The sequence below is a fragment of the Jaculus jaculus genome, chromosome 7, assembly GCF_020740685.1.
Source record: "Jaculus jaculus isolate mJacJac1 chromosome 7, mJacJac1.mat.Y.cur, whole genome shotgun sequence".
Lineage (NCBI taxonomy): Eukaryota > Metazoa > Chordata > Mammalia > Rodentia > Dipodidae > Jaculus > Jaculus jaculus.
The window spans coordinates 81,164,011-81,190,474 of record NC_059108.1 but is presented as its reverse complement, the minus strand read 5'-3'; the positions used below and the strand labels follow the sequence as shown (position 1 = coordinate 81,190,474).

At 43.0% G+C, this 26,464-nt stretch overlaps 1 protein-coding gene across 2 annotated transcripts in view; it reads left to right on the top strand.

Annotated features, from left to right (window-relative positions):
- The first annotated feature begins 962 nt into the window (after positions 1-962).
- Heatr5a (HEAT repeat containing 5A) overlaps positions 963-26,464 on the top strand; it is a 170,199-nt gene continuing 144,697 nt past the window's right edge. For both annotated transcript variants that reach the window (XM_045154098.1, XM_045154097.1), the window contains exon 1: positions 963-1,093. The gene's annotated coding sequence lies outside the window, so the exon portion shown is untranslated. The remainder of the gene's footprint in view (positions 1,094-26,464) is intronic.

The following is a 26,464-nucleotide window of genomic DNA, read 5'->3' as shown; positions in this document are numbered from 1 at the left end:
TTGGGAGGCTGCAGTAGGAGGATCACAGAGAGTTGGAGCCCATCCTAAGACCTTACCTCCACGCCGCCCCCCCAAAGTGTCAAAGATATAAAAGTCAAAGAAAGACTACAAGTTTTCCAGATTGATAGCACCTGAAGATAGACTGCAAGTAAACATGTTTGTTTTGGAACAGAAGATTTTTATTATAAAGTATTGAGACAACTGGCAAAACACATAGTATCACATAAATATTTTGGTTCAGTTACATTGTGAAAATGTAAAAGGTGCTTAGAGACAATGTGGTATGGTGCCAGCAACTTAAATTTCAAACGGTTTAGGGGCAAAGGTATTTTGCACCTTTTTGTAAGCTTGAGGTTGTTTGAAAATTAAAAAAAAAAAAAAAACTAAAAAACTACTCCAAATCCTGATCATAGTGGGAAAACGCCCTTAACTGGGGCTCACAGGCTGTAAGGCCTACCTGGGCTACCGCCTCCGTACGCGACCTTGACTTAGCCTTTCTACTTAGCCCCCAGCCAAGGCCCTTTAGGGTCTCTTCCCAGACAACACTCCACCATCTACACCCAAAGCCCTGGCCCTGCCTGAAATTTTCCAGGCTCCAATTGTGTCTCTGCCTTCAATGTCCCCAGTGCCACAACCCAGGATTCTGGCTGCCCATAAAGACAGATAAAAATAGTTGTGGCCGGAATCTCGGGACTGCAAAGCCGCTATCCCTAAGACTAGACTTCGGCCTCAGGGTCCTCCATCTGTCCCTCGGCGGTGGAGCAGTCTCGACTGCCAGGGTGGGCGTTCGATGGCTCGGCGTCCGGCTAGTGGGGCCTGGGCCCGGCGGCGTCACAGGGCGCGCTCCCATTGGCTAGCTCCCGCCGCGCTCGCCGCCGCGCCTTCCCGGCCCCGCCCCGCGCGCCCCGCCCGTGCTCCCCTGGCCGCCGCCGCCGTCGCCGCCGCCGCAGCGGGCGGGTGCTGGTGCCTCCTAGCTGTGCGGAGCCGCCGGGAATGCAGCGGGACCGGGACACGGGCTGAGCCGAGAGCATCTCTGCAGGCGGGCAGCTGGGCAGCCGAGACAGGGGCGGCGTCGGCTGCTAGCGCCCGGGAGGTGAGCGGCTCGGGGGACCTCGGGGTGGTCGCGGCAGCCGTGCGGTCGCTGAGACGCGGGGACCCCGGCTGCGGGACGGGGCCGAGGGGTGACGGGGTCGCCTAGCGGGGACCGGGAAGGGGCTGGCTGGAGAGGCCGGCCGGCGACGCTCTTCCCGCGGGCTCCCGCACCGGCTTGCCGGAGCACAACAGGTAGGCGTGGATTCCGGCGGGCGGCGTGCGCGGGGGTCCCGAGGGCGCAGCCGGTCCTGCCCGCCGCGCCGCTGCCCGGACCCGCCCTGCGGCGCCCGGTCTTCCCGGAGCGGCGACCCGCTCGGATTCTCCCTTGGCCCGGCCGGTCTCCGCAGCCCGTCCCGGAGGCGAAGTTCCAGCCAAGAGTGGATGTTGCCTTCTCCGGGAAGAGCTGCTTCTAGTTCTCTCAAGGAAACCTTCGCCTAGTAGGAGATGACATTTGGTTTGCATTGCTCAATTTAATTTTTTTAGGATGTGACTTTTGTTTTTCTTTAAAACTATACTGTCTACCAGCTAGTAAAGCTTTTCATGCTACTTAAAAATCACAACAAGCAAGTTCATTTGAACTGTGAAGTCGAGTGGTTTCAGGTTCTTCCGTATGCATTGTTTGTATGCACATTCACTTATGCAATATATACTTCGCACTTTTTTGAGCTTTTACTAGGTACCCTGAAGAAATCTACAGCAAGTTTAGAGGTGACATTAAGCATAACGAAGTAAAAAGATGCCTGCTGCACAGTTAAGTGCCTTTAAAGAAAATTATCTCTGGGAGATTATGTTAGGAAAGCCAGATGTGTCATTAGAGCTTTGGATGGATGCAACGAGAATTGTTTCATGTTGTTTTGCAAACTTTAGGAAGCAAATCGGAGAAAGGTTTTAGATAAACACTGGCATTGACATTTGCCTAATGTTTTAGAACCCTGGACTCTTAACAAAATGAATAGAGCAAGTGACTCAAGCCTGTAATCTTAGTGCTTGGGAAGCCGAACAAAATGAATGAGTTCCAAGCCAGTCTGGTCTAAGGAGTGAGACCCGTGTCTCAAAACACAAAGGCAGTTACTAAGGCAGAATTTAATGTAAGAATACTGGAGATTGGATTTGTTGTGCCTTGGAATCCAGGTATTTTATATAGAAAGTTATAGAAGAGAAAAAGACCCCTGACTCAAAGACAAGAGTTCTTAATTCTGGGCTAAGCTTCTTTGGTGGTATTTATGGATCTTATATTCAGTCACTTTTACTTTTTCTTTATTTAAGTATCTGACAGTATGTAAAGCCTGTGCTGCTCAACAGTGTGAGGACCTGAGTTCGGATCTCCAGTGCCCATGTAAAGACATGGTGGCTCACCTGTAATCTCTGTGCTCAGGAGGCAGAGACTGGAGATCCTTGAGGGTCAGTTGGCTAGCTAGATGAGCTGATTCCATGAGTTCTGGGTTCAAGTGAGGGACTCTGCCTCCATAATTAAAGTGGAGAGAAATTAGGAAGGCACCAAACATCGGTCTCTGGCCTCCATATGCACCTGTGTGACCCCACATGCAAACATGTATAAACACACACAACAAAAAATACTGAATTTTGTATGGTTTATTAATCCTATAGTATCTTTGAAGGACCTGTGCAATCCTTTATTGAGACCTTAGTTCTCCTTTTTGGTAAAAAACAAGCACTTGTGAGGGAGAGTAGAAGAGAGGGTAAAAGGAAAAAAAATGCTTTAAGGAAAGATGGAGACTACTGTAGGATCTCACAGTGATCCTACCTCTGCCTCCTGAGTGCTGGGATTAGAGGCGTACACCACCATGCCTGGTTTGGCTGGGAGTTTTTGTAGATAAAGTTTTATTTGAACACAACTGTGCTTACGAATGTATAATCTGTGACTGTTTATATGCTTTTTGTGAGTTCTTATTGCCATATTGCCTGCAAAATCCACTCCTTTTGCCTTTATTTTTTCATTTTATTTTTTTGGTGATAGGGTCTTACTTTCACCCAAGCTGGTTTGGAATTTATGGAAATCTGCCCGCCTCAGCCTCTCAAATTCTAGGTTTACAAGCATGAACCACCACACTTGATTCCTCCTTGGTTCTTACTTATTTATACATTTATTTGAGAGAGAAAGAGGCGGCAGCACGGAGGGGGGTCGGGTTGGGGCACGCTAGGGCATTCAGCTACTGCAAACAAACTCCAGATGCATGCAGCACTTTGTGTATCTGGCTTACATGGGTCCAAGGGAATTGAACCTGAGTCATTTGGCTTTGCATGCATGTGCCTTAACCGTTAAAGCTTAGCTCTTCAGCCCTCCTTGGTTCTTTTAAAAAAAAAAAAAAAAAAAAAAACAGATCAAAACTGTGGATCCCTGTAGTAGAACTCTATCTGTTTTACCGGAGGAAACAGATTAAATTCTGTTTCTGTCAAGTAAATGTCTCTAGATCTCCGACTAGTAATGATGCAAGAGGGGTGTGGCTCTGCTGCTTAGCTTGTCCTCTAGGAAGGGTGGAGAAGTGGCGAGGGTTCTTAAGTTTTTCTAGCAACTGCTGACTTTAAGTTTTGTCTTTTGGGGGCTGGAGAGATGGCTTAGCGGTTAAGCGCTTGCCTGTGAAGCCTAAGGACCCCGGTTCGAGGCTCAGTTCCCCAGGTCCCACATTAGCCAGATGCACAAGGGGGCGCACGCGTCTGGAGTTCGTTTGCAGAGGCTGGAAGCCCTGGCGCGCCCATTCTCTCTCTCTCCCTCTATCTGTCTTTCTCTCTGTGTCTGTCACTCTCAAATAAATAAATAAAAAATTTAAAAAAAAAAAAAAGTTTTGTCTTTTGGGGGGGGTGGGGGTTGTTTCTGAGGTAGGGTCTCATTCTAGCCCAGGCTACAAGGCTGACCTGGAATTCACTATGTAGTCTCAGGGTGGCCTCAAACTCACGGTGATCCCCCTACCTTTGCCTGAGTACCGGCAATTAGGCGTGCACCACCATGCCTAGCTGAATTTAAGTTTTTTTTTTTAATTAAATTTAATTAATTTATTTTTGATTTTTCAAGGTAGGGTCTCGCTCTAGCTCAGGCTGACCTGCAATTCACTATGTAGTCTTTGGGTGGCCTTGAACTCACAGTGATCCTCCTACCTCTGCCTCCCGAGTGCTGGGATTAAAGGTGTGTGCCACCACATCCGGCTGACTTTTAAATTTTAATTTAGATCCTGTCTGTAATTGTTTCAGTTAGAAATGTCTCTGTCTCTGCTGGGGAGTAAACCTAGGACCTTGTGCATGTACAACTATTGACCTATGCCCCTCGTTTTTTAATGTGTCATTCATGATGTTTCTCATAACAATATGTTGGCTTTATTCCAAGTCCTTTGTTTTTGTGGTTTTTTTGAGGTAGAGTTTTATCTAGCCCAGGCTGACCTGGAATTCACTGTGTAGTCTCAGGCTGGCCTCGAACTCACGACAATCCTTCTATGTTTGCCTGTGAGTGCTGGGATTAAAGCTGTGTTCCAACCCTCACTTTCTGAAATAAAAACTTATATAGGTACAGACTCCCTCTATCTTATTTCCAGAGATGAAAGGCTCTGGAAATTTTTTTAAATTCATTTGGCAGCAAAACATGGCTTGAACTGATACCATTGCTATTTATAGTTATTATTTAGCCTATCTTTCATGAATATGCTTGTTTTTTGCTGCAAAAATCTCAGTTGGTTTTGATGACAGAGTGCTTCCCATGTCAGCATGGGGATTTGCTGTACTGGACAGTGCATTTACTCTTATTACATGGGTGGGCATGATGGCAGCTGCCAGGAGACAGAGTAACATGGAGTCATTCCAAGGATATACTTGCAGAATGAAGAGCCTTGGACATCTGGCAGCGAGTAAGGAGCAGTGTCTGCCAAGGAAAGCCCTCAGGAAGGGTGCGGCTCCAAGAAGTCCAAAAGGAAACATGCTAGGTGCTCAGTGTACTTTGTACCATGAATTAGAAGGTGGGACCATGAAGTGTAGGAGTAGAACCCAGGGCAAGCCTGCAAATGCTAATTGGAATGAGAGAGTCCTATAGAGTAAGGGGGAAAGGACTCTTTAGCAAGCTGGGTCTAATAATGAAACAAGGACATTCTAGGTGGCAGGTTGTACAAGCAGCAAATACAAGGATACAGTTATTCTGCAAAGTAGGCAAGAATTCCTTTCCTGACTTGTACATCCTGCTGTGCTTGGGGAATAATGGTATCTTGTATACTTGACTCCTGTGCTTAAAGCCCCCGTATTTCTCTGGTTTAAAGCCTACCTGTATTAAACACTCTTCCATCACTGTTAACTGCCTGCTCTGAATTCTTCCTGCCTTCAAGGTTTGTGCTTTCAGTTTGAATGGGGTCCTCTATTCCACTGTAGCTAAGGTCTAGATAACTAGAATATCTATCAGTATCAGTCATGTCAAAAGTTAGTGAGGGGCTGGAGAAAAGGCTTAGCAGTTAAGGTGCTTGCCTGTGAAGTCTAAGGACCCAGGTTCACTTCCCCAGTAACCATGTAAGCCAGATGCACATAGTAGTGCATGCATCTGGAGTTCATTTGCAGTGGATATAGACCTTGGTGTCCCATTCTCTCTCTCCCTCCCTCCCTCTCTCTCTCTCTCTTTCTCTCTCTCTCTGTCTCTCAAATAAATAAATAAAATATTTTGTTTTAAAAGTCAGTGAGACTGGCCACGGTGGTACAGGCTTTTAATCCCAGCACTTGGGAGGCAGAGGTAGGAGGATTGCTGTGAGTTTGAGGCCATCCTGGAATATCTTAGTGAATTCTAGGTCAGTCTAGGCTAGAGCAAGACCCTACCTTGAAAAGAAAGATGTCAGTGAGGTATGGAGAGATGGCTTAGTGGTTAAGGTGATTGCCTGCAAAGCCTAACAACTGAGTTCGATTACCCAGTTTCTCATGTAAAGCACAAAGTGGCTCATGCATCTAGAGTTCATTTGCAGTGTCTTGAAGGCTCTGGTGTGCCCATTCTTTCTTTTTTCCCTCTGACTCTTTTTTGCAGCAAATATATATGTAAATAAAATAACTTTTAAAAGTTTATTTTGGGCTGGAGAGATGGCTTAGCAGTTAAGTGCTTGCCTGTGAAGCCTAAGGACCCCGGTTCGAGGCTCAGTTCCCCAGGTCCCACGTTAGCCAGATGCACAAGGGGGCGCATGTGTCTGGAGTTCGTTTGCAGGGGCTGGAAGCCCTGGCGCGCCCATTCTCTCTCTCCCTCTATCTGTCTTTCTCTCAGTGTCTGTCACTCTCAAATAAATAAATAAAAAATTTTTTAAAAAAGTTTATTTTATTTTATTTATTTATTTATTTTGAGGTAGGGTCTCACTCTAGCTCTGGCTGATCTGGAATTCACTTTGTATTCTCAGAGTGGCCTCAAACTCTTGGCAATCCTCCTACCTCTGCCTCCCAAGTGCTGGGATTAAAGGCATGTGCCACCATGCCCAGCAAAAAATTTTAAAAATAGTAAATGAGAGCTGGGAAGATGGCTTAATGGTTAAGTGTGCGTGCTTTCAAAGACTGCTGGTCCAGGTTCAGTTCCTTAGCACTCATGTAAAGCCAGATGCTCAAAGTGGTGCATTTGTTTGGAATTTATTTGAGGCCTAGCATGCCCATGTTCTCTGTCTTATACAAATAAATAAAAATATTTTTTAAAATTCATGAACTCTGAAACAGTACATTGCTATATAGATCAATTTGTTTTTACTTCCTGGTACTAAATTCTCAGCTGGGATAGTGACTTTTAAGTGAGTGTGGTGGGAGATACAGAAGAGTAAAAGCTTGTTACATTAAGATGGGGACTAGAGAACTGGCTTAGCAGTTAAGGTGCTTGCCTGTGAAGCCTAAGGACCCAGGTTCAATTTCCTACTACCCACATAAGCCAGATGTACAAGATGGTGCATGCATCTGGAATTTGTTTGCAGTGGCTAGAGGTCCTAGCACGCCCATTCATTCTCTCTTTAAATATTTCTTACTTCTTTAGTTTATTAGACAGAGAGAGAAAGGGATGCACGAGGGCCTCTAGTCACTGCAAATGAACTCCAGACGCATGTGCCACCTTGTGCAGCTGGCTTGTTACAGGGCTTGGTGTTGCCCAAGTAAAACCATTGGTTCATGGAATGTGAGGCAAAGTTTTATTGGGTAAAATAAAACGAAAAGAAGAAAGCTGGTGCACTGGGTCCTGCATCCCAGAGTTTGGGATCTCAGGATGCAGCCCGAACTGCTGGGAATATCAGCTTTTCTTGGAGAAAACCAAAAGTTGTTCATTGTAAAAGCACAAATGAAGTTGAAATACAAAGTTAGGCAAGAAACATAAAGGCATTTAGAAACAGGTACGGGAAGGTCATGGTACACTGCACAGAGGCGATGGGGCAGGGGTCATCCCATTTCTTACATAACAGAAAACTCAATGCAGCCTTCCTGCCTCTGCCTCCTGAGTGCTGGGATTAAAGGTGTATACCACAGTGCCCAGCTTCCATGAACAAATTCTTTTTTTGAAGAGGAAATTTTTTTATATTTTATTTATATATTTATTACACACACATCATTATATGCATCTGGCTTACGTGGGTTCTGGGGAATTGAGCCAGGGTCCTTAGGTTGCACAGGCAAGCACTTTAACTGCTAAGCCATTTCTCTAGTCCTGTGGGCAAATTCTTTTTTTTTTTTTTTTCCTGAGGTAGGGTCTCACTCTAGCCCAGGCTGACCTGGAATTCACTAAGGAGTCTCAGGTTGGCCTCGAACTCAAGGCGATCCTCCTACCTCTGCCTCCCGAGTGCTGGGATTAAAGCCGTGCGCCACCACACCCAGCTGGGCAAATTCTTGAGGCAAAGTCTCACTCTAACTTAGGGTGACCTGTAATTCACTGGTAGTCTCAGGGTGGCCTTGAACTCATAGCCACCCTCCTACCTCTGCCTCCTGAGTGCTGGAATTAAAGGTGTGTGCCACTACACCTGGCTGTGCCAAGGAAAAATTCTTAATCCAGAGTCAGGAGAGGTAGCATATAAATAAATACAATATAGCTCTTTTTTTTTTTTTGCCTCTGTGAAGATATAGCCTATTAAATCTTATAAATAACGTTTGAACAAATGAAATCTGCATTCAAATTCTTGTATCAAATCTAAAAGTAAAGTGTGTTAGTGGTTATCTTCTCATGGCTGGGCTAAAATCCCTGGCAGAAATAGGTTTAAAGGAGGAAGGGTTTATTTCAGCTTGCAGTTCCAGGGCGGGGAAGGCTAACGGCAAGGAGCTTGAAGAGGAGCGGGGCCACTCAGTGGTGCCCCTCAGCGCACAGTGAGGAGGCAAGCCCAGCTGGCCGGGCTGAACTAGAAAATCCAGACTTGTCAGTCACTGGTTACATTGGGCTTAAACTGCCCAAGTTTGGTGTTTGCTTTATGGTGGTTGAGTTTGCATTGTTCCAGTCTCCCCCTCTTATGCCTTATCCCAGGTGAAAATGTTTACTGTGTGCCTTGATTTTTTTGATTTTACAGGATTCACAGCAAAAAGACAACCTTAAGTCTCAGAGGATACTTGGGGCTGTTGGATTATACAAAGTTGGTAAAGACTGTGGGAACCTTTGAAATTAGACTGAATACAGTTTACTATGTGAGATGGTTATGAATCTATTGGGGGCCCAGGGTTGGAATGTGGTAGCTTGAATAGATGGCCTGCAATATATTCAGTGTTTTATTACAGTTGGTAATTTAGATCTGCAGCCACCTTTCTGGAGGTGTCACTGGGACCCTAAGGTGGTGAATTTGAAATTCCAGTGTAAAGATACACAAAGTACCTGGAGTTCCTGCAGTGTGCTGTGGGATTTGGCTTGTGGCTTCTCTCTCTCTGCGTGAACCTGTAAAAGCAGGGCCAGCTTCTTCTGCCATTATGGAACTTCCCCTGGATCTGGAGTTCAGATCAGTGACCTGAAGCTGTCTGCTACAGCATACTAGCACTCAGCCAGCTCTCTCCTTTGCTGCTGCTGCTTTAAAATAATATTTTGTTTACTTAGCTGAGAGAGAGAGAGAGAGAGAGAGAATGAACATGCCAGGGCCTCTAGCCACTGCAAGTGAATTCCAGATGGCCACTGTGCATCTGGCTTATGTGGGTACTGGGGAATCAAGCTTGGGTTGGTAGGCTTTGCAGGCAAGTACCTTAACTCCTCAGCCCTCTCTCCAGCCCAAGGCTACTTACTTTAACCAGTACATAGGATGTGTTTAGCCAAAGTGTGGAAATAAAATTGTTTACCTTAATATGAGCCTGCAGTCATTTCCGTTAGGTTTGGAACAGTGCTGTGACTTGAAACACTGTATTGATAACTTGTTTTGTGTTTGAATGTGTTTGAAGGTAAAGGACAACTTGGGGTGACATCCTCAGGAACACCATCTACGTCTTTTTGAAACAGGGTCTCTCATTGGCCTGAAGCTCACCAATTTGGCTACACCGGCTGGCCAGTGAGCTCCGTGGATCCTCCCATCTCCGCCGCCCCAGTGCTTGGACTCCAGGGTGCACCACTGTGCCTGGGAGTTTTGCATGGGTGCTGGGGATCATATGTAGGTCCTCATGCTTTGCAAGATGGTCACTTTCCTAGCGAGCTATCTTCCCCTTCTCTAAAGTTCAGTCTTGGTAATTAGCATCACATAATCTGTTGTCAACACTGCATACATTTTCTTTATGAACTATGCCGTAATACTTCATTAACCATGAGTTTGAGGTGGAAATTACATCAGTTTTTTGCAAGTATATTGTGCATGTGTATATGCATATTCATATGTATACGAATGCAAGAGTGTGTGCACGTGAGTGTGTGCGTGCGTGCATGCACGTGTGTAGGATAGAGAATACCTTTGGGTGTCCCTCAGGTGTGCCATCCACCACTTTTTGATATAGGGTCTCTTGAGCCTTAAGCTTACTAATTAGGTTAGACTGGCTGGCCAGCAAACCTTTTGATCCCCCTTCTCCAGCACTGGAATTCAGGCATGTACCCACTATAACATCTTTACATGGGATTTAGGGATCATACTCAGGTTCCCATGCTTATAAAGCAAGCACTTTACCACCTGAACTCTTACCCCAGTCCATCTTCTGTTAATTTTACAGGTCCTTTTGTCTGCTGCTGAGGACTGAACCAAGAACCTTGCCATTGCTAGGCAAGTGCTTTTCCAGTGAGCTAAATCTCTGTCCTCTAAGCTTTTCATTTATTTTTAAATATATATATATATAAATTTTTTTTTTTTTTTTTTGTTTTTTTGAGGTAAGGTTTCACTCTAGCCCAGGCTGACCTGGAATTCACTATGGAGTCTCAGGGAGGCCTCGAACTCACGGTGATCCTCCTACCTCTGCCTCCTGAGTGCTGGGATTAAAGGCGTGCGCCACCACGCCTGGCTTAAATATTTATTTTTATTTATTTATTTGAGAGTGACAGAGAGAGAGAGAAAGAGGCAGAGATAAAGAATGGGCGTGCCAGGGCCTCCAGCTACTGCAAAACAACTCCAGATGTGGATATCCCCTTGTGAGTTTGGCTAACATGGTTCCTGGGGAATCGAGCGTAGAATCAGGGTCCCTAGGCTTCCCAGGCAAGCGCTTAACTGCTAAGCAATCTCTCTAGCCCTAAGCTAAAATCAGTCTGTCTCGTCAGGTTATAGCCAGGTATATTAAGAAACTGGAATCTCTCTAGCCCTAAGCTCTTCATTTTTACTGTAAGGTTCAGGAGTGACCAAGACCATGGAGACCACTCTGTGGCGAAAATGGAAGCTTTTATTCAGGAAAACATGAATTGCCAGGACTGACTCTCAAGAGCAGAGCAGTCAACTTTGAGATTACCGATAGTGCTCTATGCAAAGCTCTTCAGTTGGGGGAAGGTGAGGAAGGGAAGGAACTCGTTTGTTCTTTACATTAGCCATAGGGTGTGAGACCAGAAGTGACCAGGTGGGAGATAAGGGGCAGGAAACCTAGACCTGGGGTGTTGTTAGGCATGGAGGGGATAATGGCTGGGTGGTTCCTTGAGGAATGTGCATGACCCACTTCCTTGTGTCTCTGTTGTCCTTGGTGACTATTTTGTCCTGACCTAACATTTACCTTCCATGGCTGGAGCACCATCAGTCATTATACCAGGTAGGCTAACAAAAGACAAAATCTCTTTAATGTATATTGCTTTGTATAAATCTCTTGACTTATTAGTGTCTTTTAATGACACCAGAGAAGCCATATCTTCAGTGACATTATACACACCATTGGTACCTCTAATAAAAGTGGTAGACGGAGAGCGTGAGAGATGGCTTAGCAATTAAGGCACTTGCCTTCAAAGCCAAAGGACCCAGGTAAGCTGGATGCACAAGGTGGTGTGGTGTGGTGCATGTGTCTGGAGTTCGTTGCAGCAGCTGGAGGCCCTGATGTGCACATTCTCTTTCTCTACCCTCCCAAAAGTAAAATATATTTTTTAAAATTTTTATTTATTGGACAGCAACAGAGAGAGAAAGAAGCAGAGAGAGAGAGAGAATGGATGCACCAGGGCCTCTAGCCACTGAAAACGAACTCCAGACGCTTGCGCCCCCATGTGCATCTGGCTAACGTGGGTCCTGAGGAATGGAGCCTCGAACCAGGGTCCGTAGGCTTCACAGGCAAGCGCTTAACCACTAAGCCATCTCTCCAGCCCAAAAGTAAAATATTTTAAAAATAAATGGCAGTTGGAGCCATACTTTTAGTATTAGTGCTGTCGTCCATTGCCAGAGTGTGGAGTTTAAAATTAGTGGCTCTACTCTCCAAACATTTTCAATAGATTTTCCAGTTTCTTTTTTTTTTTTTTTAATTTTTTTTTGTTCATTATTTATTTATTTATTTGAGAGCGACAGAAATAGAGAGAAAGACAGATGGAGGGGGAGAGAGAGAGAATGGGCGTGCCAGGGCTTCCAGCCTCTGCAAACGAACTCCAGACGCGTGCGCCCCCTTGTGCATCTGGCTAACGTGGGACCTGGGGAACCGGGGTCCTTAGGCTTCACAGGCGAGCGCTTAACCGCTAAGCCATCTCTCCAGCCCAGATTTTCCAGTTTCTTAATATACCTGGCTATAACCTGATGAGACAGACTGATTTTAGAAATAGCCTACCTTTCTTCAAAGCATATTATTTCTGTTATCTTCTCTATACATTGCCTATTAAATGTGCTACAACATGACTAGATTTTACAGTAAACCCCATCTGAGTTATAACTTTAAAAAGTTCTTGTTGAAGCTGGGCATGGTGGTGCATGCCTTTAATCCCAGCACTTGGGAGGCAGAGGTAGGGTCACCATGAGTTCAAGGCCACCCTGAGACTACATAGTGAGTTCCAGGTCAGCCTGGACTAGAATGAGACACATAGTGAATTCCAGGTCAGCCTGGAGTAGAATGAGACCCTACCTTGAAAAACAACAAACAAACAAACAAACAAATTCTTGTTGAGAAGAAAATGTTTTTCAGTTCTTTTGTCTTTAGGACACAATCCTTGATAAGCACTGACTTTTGCAGCATGTTTTGCATATAATGCCTTTTGAAATTAAAGCCTTTGAAAACTTGTGCAATTTCTCTACAAATTAAGCCAACTACCTTACTGTTTGCCTAAGCATAAAAGTGGTAATCTGTCTGCTTTTCTCTGACCGATCTTCCTTCATCCATAATTTTTCTTTTTTAAAAAGTATTTTTTAAAATTTTTTTGTTTATTTTTATTTATTTATTTGAGAGTAACAGAGAGAAAGAGGCAGATAGAGAATGGGTGTGCCAAGGCCTCCAGCCACTGTAAATGAACTCCAGATGCGTGCGCCCTCTTGTGCATCTGGCTAACTTGGGTCCTGGGGAATTGAGTCTCGAACCGGGGTCCTCAGGCTTCATAGGCAAAGTGCTTAACCGCTAAGCTATCTCTCCAGCCTAAAAGTATTTTTTATTTTTATTTATTTGCTGTAGAGAGAGAATGAAAATAGGTGTTCCCAGCTTCTAGCTGCTGCAAATAAACTCCAAAAGCATGTACCACCTTGTGTATCTGGCTTTATGTGGGTACTGGGGAATTGAACCCTGCTTGTTAGGCTTTGCATGCAAATGCCTTAACTGCTGAGCCATTTCTCCAACCCCCATAATTTTTCTTTTTTGTTTTCAGGGGTGGGGATCTGTTTTCTTTAGAGATGTAGCAGAAGCCATGCTGGGGCTTAAAAATAATTTAGGGGCTATATTTACTTTTATCATAAAAATTAATTGACAAGAAAATAGAAAGCAATGTTTGGGTCCTTTCACCTTTCTGCTGACAGTGAACTTGAAGGAGTGGACTGCTAGTTGGACACAGCACAAAAGGCGCTGGTGCCCAGGATGTGGAACAACCGCTCACAGTCAAATACCAGCACTTGCTTGTCTTGTAAATGACAACAAGTGCTGCTCATTTGCAGTCAATGGCAGGCCAGCACATTATTAATAATCATCACATTTCACTCACCAAGTCACCCTGAGCGCATGTAACATCTGCTGGTGTCAACCAACCAACCGTCTGTGCTTAGAAGATAACATTCTGGAAGCTATACAGTATAACTGAAGCCATGCATGCTGACATACAGCAAGAACATGCATACTTTTCATGTGTGACATTGTGACATAAGGCTGTTATCTACGAAGTTCATGCTTGAGCAGTGTTCAGCCGAATTACCAAAAACAACAACAACAAACCTGTTTTAAATAAGTTGACAATGTGTGTTGGGCTGTGGTGGGGCTTCTGGTGTAGGACCCAGCATTCCCTAAGCAACCTCTCAAGCATGAGCTAATGCTCTGTGCATCTTGGGAGCTCCTGTCCTGTAACCTGTAACTTTGCAAAGGCCTACTCACAAAAGGGAATCTGGGGTCAGAAGAGGAGGGTTCAGCTTCAACCACACAAAACTTCAGGCACAAGAATAATGCTGACTATGAATTTTTCATTTTCTGAATTACTGTTTTGTCCTTTGGAAGAAAAAACTAGCAACACAACCAGAAAAAACTGTTTTCTTTTGTCAGATACTCTCTTTAGGATTTTCTCATTCTCTCTTCAGAACAATTTTAGGATACTAAAATAACTGAAAATATGAGGAATTCTCCCTTCCTGAGTAAATCCGTCGTTCCCATCTCCACTTAGTAGATCATGAACAGGGAGGAAGTTCTGTTGCCGTTTTCTGTCAGCACGGGCTGAAGGAGCAGCCAGTGTGCATGTCTTCCATTACCTTACCAACATCACTTTGATGTTCACACCTTTCCCAGTGGAAAAGGAGCCCTTGTTGACACACAGTGTGAACTGCTCTTGCTCCTTGGAAACATTACTTCAGAAATCACTGGCCCTGGAAAGTTGGCTTTCTGCTCATTCTTTTTCTAGTGATCAACTATGTTGGCACGTTATTACTCTTAGCTGGTGGTCTCTGAGCTACCATGGACAGATTGAGCTTCTTACACACTATACTTGACCTTCGAAGACTGACTGAGGGACTGAGGTTCAATATTACCAGTAAGGCCAATATTGATCTTATAAGAATGGCATTTTATCTAGTTCATCTTAGACAATGGTTCTTTTTTTCTGTTCACTGTTGAGACAAGGTCTTGCTGTGTTGCCAGGCATGGCTTCAGCTCTTGAGATAAGCAATCCTCCTTCCTCAGTTTCCCAAATAGCTGAGGCTACAGGGTTGTGGTTTAGCAAAAAGGTCTGTCTGTCTGTCTTTCTTTCTTTCTTTCTTATTTATTTATTTATTTTTCATTTGGAAGGAGAGGAAGAGAATGAATTGGCATACCAGGGCCTCTTGTACCTGCAAATGAACTTCAGATCATGCACTACTTTGTGCATCTGGCTTTACGTGGGTACTAGGGAATCAAACCCTGGCTGTTAGGCTTTACAAGCAAGTGCGTTAAACCACTGGGTAATATTTCCAGCCCCCACCCCATGTTTGTTTGTTTGTTTGTTTATTTGAGAGTAACAGGCAGAGAGAGAGAGAGAGAGAGAGAGAGAGAATGGGCACTCCAGGGCCTCCAGCCACTGCAAACAAACTCCAGATGTGTGCGCCCCCTTGTGCATCTGGTTAACGTGGTTCCTGGGGAATTGAGCCTCAAACTGCGGTCCTTAGGCTTCACAGGCAAGCACTTAACTGCTAAGCCATCTCTCCAGCCCATGTTTATTCTTTTGACACATTACTAGAGTTACCACAATTTGGAAACACAATGTGGACAGTAGTTTTGTATTTTACAGTGCTTACATTTTTCAACGTGGAAGACTTTGGGAATGAAAATGATGACTGACTGAGTAACTAAGAGTATCATCCATGCACAAAATATAGGCAGTTAATAGTAAAGAAGTCAGTTATACCCCAGAGAAACATGTATTCTACAAAGTATCTAGGGAACCTTTAAAACGCAGTAAAATTACTGGTTTTAGCGTAGGCACATAAAAGATTAGGTTATAAAGGAATAGAAATAATATTTGTATTGGTGTGTACCTGTTTGGGGCAAGGTCTTGCTGCAGCCCAAGATGACCTGGAACAAACTCTAGCCTACATTGGCCTTGAACTAACAGCAATCTTCATACCTCAGCCTACTGAATGCTAGGATTATAGATGTGAGCTGCCAGGCCTGCCTGGCTCATGTGCATATTATTAAAACATGGGGTACATGATTGTATCAAGAATGTGCTGCTTTTTCTCCTTGGAGCAGCTAGCTTAGGTCTAGACTCTAGAAAGCTACTGTGCTTGCAGTATTTGACTTAATACTTCGTGTTGCAGCCATGTACATTCCAATACACCTTATTGAACAGCCCGAGAAAACTTATAGGTAAAAATCCCTCACTTGGGTTGGGGATATAGCTTAGCTGATAGAGTGCCTGCTAGTATGGGTGAGGCCCTGGATTCTCTCCCCAGCAACCCATAAAACTTGTCATGGTGGTGCAAAACTAGGCACTCAGGAGGTAGAGGCAGGAAGGTCAGAAGTTCAAGGTAATCATCAGCTACTTAGGGAAATAGAAGCCAGCCTGCCTGAGCTACATAAGATTCTGTCTCACAAAGAACCGAACTAATTTTTTAAAATTTATCATTTGAGAAAGAGGTAGAGAGAGAGGGAGGGAGGGATAAAATGGTCATGAATGGGCATTCCATGACCAGTATCCACTGCAAACAAACTCCAGATGCATATGCCACCTTGGACATCTGGCTTACATGGGTCCTGGGGAATTGAATCTGGATTCTGTGGCTTTGCAGGCAAGTGCCTTAACCACTAAGCCATCTCTCCATCCCCATAAACTAAAACTATTTTTTAATTTTTAATTTTTATTTTTTGGTTTTTCGAGGTAGGGTTTCACTCTAGCTCAGGCTGACCTGTGATTCACTATGTAGTGTCAGGGTGGCCTTGAACTCATGGCAATCCACCTACCTCTGCCTTCCAAGTGCTGGACTTAAAGGTGTTTGCCACCATGCCCAGCTCTTTAGAAACTTAAGTTTTAAATTTCATATTCTTGTGGAATAATTGATAAGCCTGATCTATGCTTGGGAAATAGTGTAACAGTTTAATCTTCTTTAATATCTTCACAATATCTGTACCTACTTAGTTTTTCCAAAGCGGCTGGCCTTGTGATATTTGTGAGGCTTTGAATGGACGGAAGTGGCAGCGTAGTATGTTACTGCTTACTAAAACATCTACAGTGAGATGGCTTAAATGTAATTCCAAATGTGAAACCAGGAAAGGTGTTAAGCTCTAACTTTTTCTCATCTACAAAAAAAGGCTAATAAAAACAGTTACCTTTGGGGCTGGAGAGATGGTTTAGTAGTTGGGGTGTTGGCAAAGCCAAAGGACTCATGTTCTGATTCCCAGTGCCCACACAAGCCAGATGCACGGGGTGGTAGTACATGCGTCTGGGGTTGGTCTGCAGTGGCTGGTGGACCTGGTGTACCCATCCCCCCTCTTTCTATCCCCATCTCTCTCTCAGATAAATAAGTAATTTTTTAAAAAAGTTACCTCATGGACAGTTTTACAAAAGTGGAAGACATAATATCCCAGACCACAATGAGTGGTCAGTAAATGTTAGCATCTGTTAAAAACAGCTGGCACAAAATCTGGCTTTTGAGTAGCAAATAACAATTTAAGCCAGGTACAGTGGTGCATGCAACTGTTCAGGCATATGAGGCAGGATCATGAGTTCAAGCCAGGGCAACATACACTTCTAAAGGAAGGGAGGAGGGAGAAGAAAGGGAGGGTGATTAGATTTTTAAAGATATTGTCATATATGTTCACTTTCAGCAAATAAATGGCATTCTAATTTTAACAGAAATAAGGGTTGAATATAAGAGAACTTAAAAAAGTAAAGGTTCCTTGCGTGTGTGTAGGGTTCGTGATTGTATTAAAACTTACAAGAAGCCCAGCATGCCTGGGTTTGATTCCTCAGTACCCACATAAAACCAGGTGCACAAAGTGGCACATGCATCTGGAGTTTGTTTGCAGTGGCTGGTAGCCCTGGTGTGCCTATAGTCACTCATTCTGTTTCTCTGTTAAATAAAAAGTTATTAGAGTATCCCTCTTCCTAAAAGTGAGACGAACATCAAAACCATCTGTTTACAAAATACATTTGGTTTTCACATTGATGGTGCGTGTATGAAGATCTCAGGTGCGTTTGAGTTCAGGGTTTAGAAGGCTGCTTCCTGTAAGCATAATTTACATGAGGAATGTATGGAGGGCATTTGTGATGGCTTTCTGCTCTGCTTATGAGCTTGAGCTTTTTGCTGAATTATTTATTATCACATTGTGTTAGCTGTTTTGCCTCTTGATAGATCATTTTACACCACAATATTGCTGCTGTGTAAGAGAAAAACTGTCTCTTCAGCATCCCTGTTGACCTCCAGAAAGGGTTATTTGATTAAGATGGGATTTCCCTGGTAGTTTAAGAAATTTTCTCTGTATATTTAGGTGTTTTTTCCACTTGTACAAGCAGAAACTGAGGGAAAAGTTGCTTGTTACCTCTGTGTACTGTTTTTTCTAAAAAATTATTTCCCAGGCTGGAGAAATGGCTTAGCGGTTAAGGTGTTTGTCTGCAAAGCCAAAGTACCCAGGTTCGATTCCCAAGAACGCATGTAAGCCAGATGTACAAGGTGGCACATGTATCTGGAGCTCATTTACAGTGGCTGAAGGCCCTGGCATACCCATTCTCTGTATCTGCCCACCCCCTCAAATGAAAACAAAACATCTTGTGAATAACAATAGCTGGGCATGGTGGTGCACGCCTTTAATCCCAGCACTCTAAACTAATCCCAGAAGTAGGAGGAGCGCTGTTAGTTCAAGGCCACCCTGAGACTACATAGTTAATTCCAGGTCAGCCTGAGCCAGAGTGAGACCCTACCTTGAAAAACAGAAAAAACAAACAAAAAAGCACCAATAAACATTAAAAATTTGAAAAAAAAATATTTCTCTAACATTTCTAAACTCTGTCCTCAATTGTGAATATTTGGCTTCGAACTCATGGCAATTCTTCTACCTCTGCCTCCCAAGTGCTGGGATTAAAGGTGTGAGCCACCACGCCTGGCTTTTTAAAAACAATTTTATTAGAAAAGAAAGGGAATGGCTTGTTAAAACAAGCTACCATTCATATTGTCTCTGTAAAAATGAATTTCTTAACAGTATTGTTTTGGTGGTACTTTGATCTTGAGCTCTTATGTAGCTGAGGATAACCTTGCACTTTTGATCCTCCTGTCTTCACTTCCCAAGTGGTGAAGTGACAGATGTGTACCACCATTCCTGCATGCTCTTTGTCCTTAGAAAGGACATTTTTGGGCTGAGGAGATGGTTTAGCGGTTAAGGTGCTTGCCTACAAAGCCAAAGGACCTTAGTTTGATTCCCCAGGACCCAAGTAAGCCAGTTGCACAAGGTGGCACATGCATCTGTAGTTCATTTGCAGTGACTGGCGGCCCTGGCATGCCCATTCTCTCTCTCTCTTCTTCTTCCTCTCTCTCAAGTAAATAATTTTTAATGACATTTTTGTTTATTTTTTTTCAAAGTAAGGTCTCTCTCTAGCCCAGACTGACCTGGAACTCACTCTAGTCCCAGACTGGCCTCAAACTCAGCAGTCCTCCTATCTGCTTCCCAAGTGGTGGGATTAAAGGAGTGTGCCATTATGCCCTGCAAAAATGACATTTCTGAAAATAACCTAAAGTAGGCTTTTATTTGGTTGCTTCTAAGTGGCTCTAGGTGCCATGTAGACACAGTATTGGGCAGATTGGCAGGACTGATGATGGCAAGGGACCACGCAGGGGGGAAGCATGGCTTTGAGAAGTCAGTAGTAGTAGCTGGTTGAAAATGGTTCTTTGGCTTCAGGGAGGACACTGGTGAGATACAAGGAATTTTTTTTCTTTGCAGATGCACAATAATGATGAGGATCTGACCTGGAATTCACTATGTAGTTTCAGGCTGGCCTCCCATCTCTGTCTCCTGAGTCCAGGAGTAAAGGCATGTGCCACCACATCCATGAAAGAGAGGAATCTCATTAGGTTGCTCAAGCAGGCCCCAAACTAAACTTCTGGACTTAAGTGATCTTCTAGCCTCAGCCTCTCAAGTAGTTGGACTGCAAGGTTGTGCCATCATGCTGAGTAGTCTTTTTATTTTATTTATTAGAGTGTGTGTGCACACGTGCCATTTTGTGCATCTGCTTTTTTTTTTTTTTTTTTTTTTTTTTAATTTTTATTAACATTTTCCATGATTATAAAATATATCCCATGGTAATTCCCTCCCTCCCCACTCCCACACTTTCCCGTTTGAAATTCCATTCTCCATCATATTACCTCCCCATTACAATCATTGTAATTACATATATACAATATCAACCTATTAAGTATCCTCCTCCCTTCCTTTCTCCACCCTTTATGTCTCTTTTTCAACTTACTGGCCTCTGGTACTAAGTATTTTCATTCTCACGCAGAAGCCCAGTCATCTGTAGCTAGGATCCACATATGAGAGAGAACATGTGGCGCTTGGCTTTCTGGGCCTGGGTTACCTCACTTAGTATAATACTTTCCAGGTCCATCCATTTTTCTGCAAATTTCATAACTTCATTTTTCTTTACCGCTGAGTAGAACTCCATTGTATAAATGTACCACATCTTCATTATCCACTCATCTGTTGAGGGACATCTAGGCTGGTTCCATTTCCCAGCTATTATAAATTGAGCAGCAATAAACATGGTTGAGCATGTACTTCTAAGGAAATGAGATGAGTCCTTTGGATATATGCCTAGGAGCGCTATAGCTGGGTCATATGGTAAATCAATCTCTAGCTGTTTTAGGAACCTGCACACTGTTTTCCACAATGGCTGGACCAGATTGCATTCCCACCAGCAGTGAAGAAGGGTTCCTTTTTTTCCACATCCCCGCCAACATTTATGATCATTTGTTTTCATGATGGTGGCCAATCTGACAGGAGTGAGATGGAATCTCAATGTGGTTTTAATCTGCATTTCCCTGATGACTAGTGACGGAGAACATTTTTTTAGATGCTTATATGCCATTCGTATTTCTTCCTTTGAGAACTCTCTATTTAGCTCCATAGCCCATTTTTTGATTGGCTTGTTTGATTCCTTATTATTTAACTTTTTGAGTTCTTTGTATATCCTAGATATTAATCCTCTATCAGATATATAGCTGGCGAAGATTTTTTCCCATTCTGTAGATTGCCTCTTTGCTTTTTTCACAGTGTCCTTTGTGGTGCAAAATCTTTGTAATTTCATTAGGTCCCAGTGGTTAATCTGTGGTTTTATTGCCTGAGCAATTGGGGTTGTATTCAGAAAGTCTTTGCCAAGACCAATATGTTGAAGGGTTTCCCCTACTTTTTCCTCTAGCAGTTTCAAAGTTTCCGGTCTGATGTTAAGGTCTTTAATCCATTTGGACTTAATTCTTGTGCATGGCGAGAGAGAAGAATCTATTTTCATCCTTCTGCAGATATTTATCCAGTTTTCAAAACACCATTTGCTGAAGAGGCTGTCTCTTCTCCAATGAGTATTTTTGGCATTTTTATCGAATATCAGGTGGCTATAGCTACTTGGGCTTACATCTGGGTCCTCTATTCTGTTCCACTGATCTACATGTCTGTTTTTGTGCCAGTACCATGCTGTTTTTGTTACTATGGCTCTGTAGTATAGGTTAAAATCAGGTATGGTGATACCACCAGCCTCTTTTTTGTTGCTCAGTATTATTTTAGATATTCGAGGTTTTTTGTGATTCCAAATGAATTTTTGGATTCTTTTTTCTATTTCCATGAAGAAAGCCTTTGGAATTTTGATAGGGATTGCATTAAATGTGTAGATTGCTTTAGGTAAGATTGCCATTTTCACAATATTGATTCTTCCAATCCAGGAACAAGGGATGTTTCTCCACTTTCTAGTGTCTTCTGCAATTTCTCGCTTGAGTGTTTTAAAGTTCTCATTGTATAGATTCTTTGCTTCCTTGGTTAGGTTTATTCCAAGGTATTTTATTTTTTTTGATGCAATTTTGAATGGGAGTGATTCTCTGATTTCATCCTCTGTGTGTTTGTTGTTAGCATATATGAAGGCTACTGATTTCTGTGTATTTATTTTGTATCCTGCTACATTGCTGTAGGTTTTGATCAGCTCTAACAGCTTGCTAGTAGAGTCTCTAGGGTCCTTTATGTATAGAATCATGTCATCTGCAAATAATGATAACTTGATTTCTTCCTTTCCAATTTGTATCCCTTTTATGTGTGTCTCTTGCCTTATTGCTATGGCTAAGACTTCCATTACTATATTAAATAAAATTCAGGACAGTGGACACCCTTGTCTTGTTCCTGATTTTAGTGGAAAAGCTTCCAGTTTTTCCCCATTTAGTAATATGTTGGCTGTAGGCTTGTCATAAATAGCCTTTATTATATTGAGATATGTTCCTTCTATTCCCAGTCTCTGTAGGACATTTATCATGAAGGGATGTTGGATTTTGTCAAATGCTTTCTCTGCATCTAATGAGATGATCATGTGGTTTTTGTCCTTCAACCCGTTTATGTAATGTATTACATTTATAGATTTGCGTATGTTGAACCATCCCTGCATCTCTGGGATAAAGCCTACTTGGTCAGGGTGAATGATCTTTTTGATATACTCTTGTATTCTGTTTGCCAATATTTTGTTGAGAATTTTTGCATCTATGTTCATGAGGGAGGTTGGTCTGTAATTTTCTTTTTTTGTTCTATCTTTGCCTGGTTTTGGTATCAGGGTGATGCTGGCCTCATAGAAGGAGTTTGGTAGAATTCCTTCTTTTTCTATTTCCTGGAAAAGCTTAAGAAGCAATGGTGTTAGCTCTTCCTTAAAAGTCTGGTAAAATTCCGCAGTGAATCCATCTGGGCCTGGGCTTTTTTTAGTTGGGAGATTATTGATAACTGTTCGGATCTCCATGTTTGTTATAGGTCTATTTAAGTGATTAATCTCATTTTGATTTAATTTAGGTAGGTCATATAGATCAAGGAAATCATCCATTTCTTTCAGATTTTCATACTTTGTGGAGTATATGCTTTTGTAGTATGTCCCTATGATTTTTTGAATTTCTCTGGAATCTGTTGTGATGTTGCCTTGTTCATCTCTGATATTAATTTGTGTCTCTTCTCTCTTTCTTTTGGTCAGATTTGCTAAGGGTTTATCAATCTTGTTTATCCTTTCAAAGAACCAACTCTTTGTTTCATTAATTCTTTGGATTGTTCTTTTTGTTTCTATTTCATTAATTTCTGCCCTAATCTTTATTATTTCTTCCCGTCTACTAATTTTTGGTTTGCCTTGTTCTTCTTTTTCCAAGGCTTTAAGGCGAAGCATTAGGTCGTTTACTTGCGACCTTTCTAATTTCTTAATATAGGCACTTAAGGCTATAAATTTATCTCTTAGAATTGCCTTCATTGCGTCCCAGAGATTTTGGTATGTTGTGTTCTCATTATCATTTGACTCTATAAATTTTTTGATTTCCTTTTTGATTTCTTCATTGACCCACTCATCATTTAGTAGTGTATTGTCTAGTTTCCATGATTTTGTGTATGTTCTATAGCCTTTCTTGCTACTGATTTTTAGTTTAATTCCATTGTGGTCAGATAGAATGCAAGGAATTATTTCAATTTTCCTGAATTTGTTAAGATTTGCTTTGTGTCCTAATATATGGTCTGTTTTAGAGAATGTTCCATGTGCTGCTGAAAAGAATGTATATTCTGCAGCCTTTGGATGAAATGTCCTGTATATATCTGTTAGGTCCATTCCTTCTATGACCTCATTTAGTCTAGATGCCTCTCTGTTTATTTTTTCCTGGGATGGTCTGTCAATTGATGAGAGTGGGGTGTTAAAGTCACCCACTACCACTGTGTTTGGTGTTATCTGTGACCTTAGTTCTAATAGTGTTTGTTTGATGAATTTGGGAGCCCCCATGTTAGGTACATATATGTTTAGGATTGTAATGTCCTCCTGTTGGAGTGTGCCCTTAATCAATATAAAGTGACCTTCCTTATCTTTCTTGACTAACGTCGGACTAAAGTCTACCCTGTCTGATATTAGGATAGCAACCCCTGCTTGTTTTCTAGGCCCATTTGCTTGAAACACCGTCTTCCAACCTTTCACCCTAAGATAATGTCTATCCTTTGTAGAACAGTGAGTTTCTTGGAGACAACAAATTGTAGGATCCTGCTTTTTAACCCAGTCTGCAAATCTATGTCTTTTCGTTGGAGCATTGAGACCGTTGATATTAAGAGATATTATTGAAAGGTGTGTATTTATGTTTGCCATTTTTGTGTGTGTGTGTGTGTGTTATTGGTTCTACCTGTGCTCTCTTCTGTTAACTGGTATTTGAGTATAGCTTGTTTTTTCTAGGTTCCTTATATGTGTGCTTTTCCTTTTGTTCAGCATGGAGGATTCTATCAAGTATTTTCTGTAGAGCTGGTTTTGTCTTCAAATACTCCTTTAACCTGCTTTTGTCATGGAATGTCTTTATTTCTCCATCTGTTTGAATGGATAACTTTGCAGGATAAAGTAACCTTGGTTGACAGTTGTTATCTTTCAGAACTTGGAATATATCACTCCAAGCCCTTCTGGCTTTAAAAGTTTGTGTTGAATAATCTGCTGTAATCCTGATGGGCTTGCTTTTGTAGGTAACTTGATTTTTCTCTCTAACTGCTTTCAATAATTTTTCTTTGGTTTGTGTGTTTGGACGTTTGATTATAATATGGCGAGGGGAGGTTCTTTCTGGGTTTTGTCTGGCTGGGGTTCTAAAGTCTTCCTGTATCTGTATTGGCACCTCTTTCCCAATTTGGGGGAAATTTTCCTCTATGATTTTGTTGAAGATGCCTACTATGCCTCTGGAGTGGAGTTCTTCTCCTTCTACTATGCCCTGAATTCTTATATTGGATCTTTTCATAGTGTCCCGAATATCTTGAAATTCCCACTCATACTTTTCTATAAGTTTGTCTTTCTCTTTGTTGGACTGCATTAGGTCTGCCACCTTGTCTTCTAGCTTAGATATTCTGTCCTCTCCCTCATCCATCCTGCTGGTGAGATTTTCTACAGAGTTTTTTATTTCATTAACTGTGTTCTTCATTGCTAGTAATTCTGACTGGTTTTTCTTTATTATTTCTATTTCCCTATTTATGTCTTGTATTGCCTTCTTTATTTCATGAAATTGGTGCCCTGCCTCTTCTTTGATTCCTTTGATTTCCTCTTTGATTTCCTCTTTGATTTCTTCCTTGATTGTTTTCATGTGTTCTTTGACCTCTTTGAACATATTTATAATTATTCTTTTGAACTCTTTCTCAGGCATTTCCTCTAACTCTTTCTCTCTGGAGGACATTTCTGATGCATTAATACTTTTAGGTGGATTTATATCATCTTGCTTTTTAGTGTTTCTTGTGTTATAATGTATATATTTTTGCATCTTGGATTAAGTTAATGCTTGGATTTTCTAGCTAGCTGTGTATTCTTAGCTGTATCAATTGATTTGATGTAATATATTTTCAGGGTAGGACCTTAAGGTATTAGGTGTGCCTCTTACGACTCTCAGAGTATCTATAAACATGTTCTTAGCGGTTGAGATTCCCTGCTATAGGAGTATTCAAGCAGGCTGAGTGGAATAAAATACAGGTAGATTCTAAAATTTAACTAAACATTGTACACATTCAGTCAAAAACAGCCCCGAGTATGTATGCAAGAGTAGTTATTATAATGACCAGATCTTCTATCAACAAAGAGGTTTAGATTTCTGGTCTGTTGAGGGATCCAAGTCAGCTTGTGACCAAGTGAGACCCTTCCCTGGTGCAATCCCAGTTACCTTGGGTGATTTTGGTCTCAGTCAAGTTGCTGCCTGAGTCGTCGGGCTGCTGTTCTGATTTCTGGAGCTGGGCACTTGCTTTTCCTACGGGGCAAACCGAGCCGCTGCTGCTGCCTCTGCTGCTCCCATAGCTGCCACCACCGGAGCCACCACCGCTGCTGAAGCTGCCGCTGCCGTGACCACCACCGCTGCTCCCCCCGAAGCCGCTGCTGCGGGATCTGCCGCCGCTGCCGCTCCTGGGTCCGCTGCTGCTGGGGCCGCTGGTACCGGTGCTGGAGCCACTGAAGTTGCTGCCGAACTCTGCTCCTGCTTGGGTCCCGCTGTCAGCCCAAGTTGGCGTGGCCGGGTCCCGGGCCGCTGCTGTGTTCGCTGGAGCTGGGTTCAGGCGGTGGGGGAGGGGAGGGAGCCGCGGCTGCTCTGGTTCTCTCGCTGTTCCACGTGTGCTTCTACCTCGCGGTCTGCTCCTCAGCTGCTCGCTGCTGCTCTCCCCTCACGTTTCCCGAGTTGCGGAGAGCGCGGTGTGAGGGGAAAATCCCGCACCTGGCTTTTCCTGCAGCTCGAGCTGGTCTGGCGGTTTTCTGCTGCGCCGCGGCTGCGGCGTTTGGCCGAGCTGCCTGAGCCGCTGGAGCCGCTTTTCCCGCCTGTGCGGGCTCTGGCTGCTCTATAACTCTTCTACTTCTCCGCTGCCGCCTCAATTTCCTATACACCTCACTTTTTAGTAAAAGCGTGTATTTTGCTGAGTTTTTTTGGTCTTTTTCCCCCCCTAGGCTGCTTTGGCGTGGTACCTACGCCGCCATCTTAACCGGAAGTCCTCCCTCCCTGCATCTGCTTTTATGTGTGGAATTGAACCTGGGTTGTCAGGCTTTGCAGGCAGGTGCCTTTGGCTTTTGAGCCATCTTGCCAGCCCTGAATTTTATTTACTTATTTATTTATATGTGCGTGTGTGTGTGTGTGTGTGTAATGTTTTTGTTATTTTTTTCAAGGTAGGGTTTTGCTCTAGCCCAGGCTAACCTGGAATTTACTATGTAGTCTCAGGTTGACCTTGAACTCAAAGTGACCCTCCTACCTCTGCCTTGTGTGTGCTGGGATTAAAG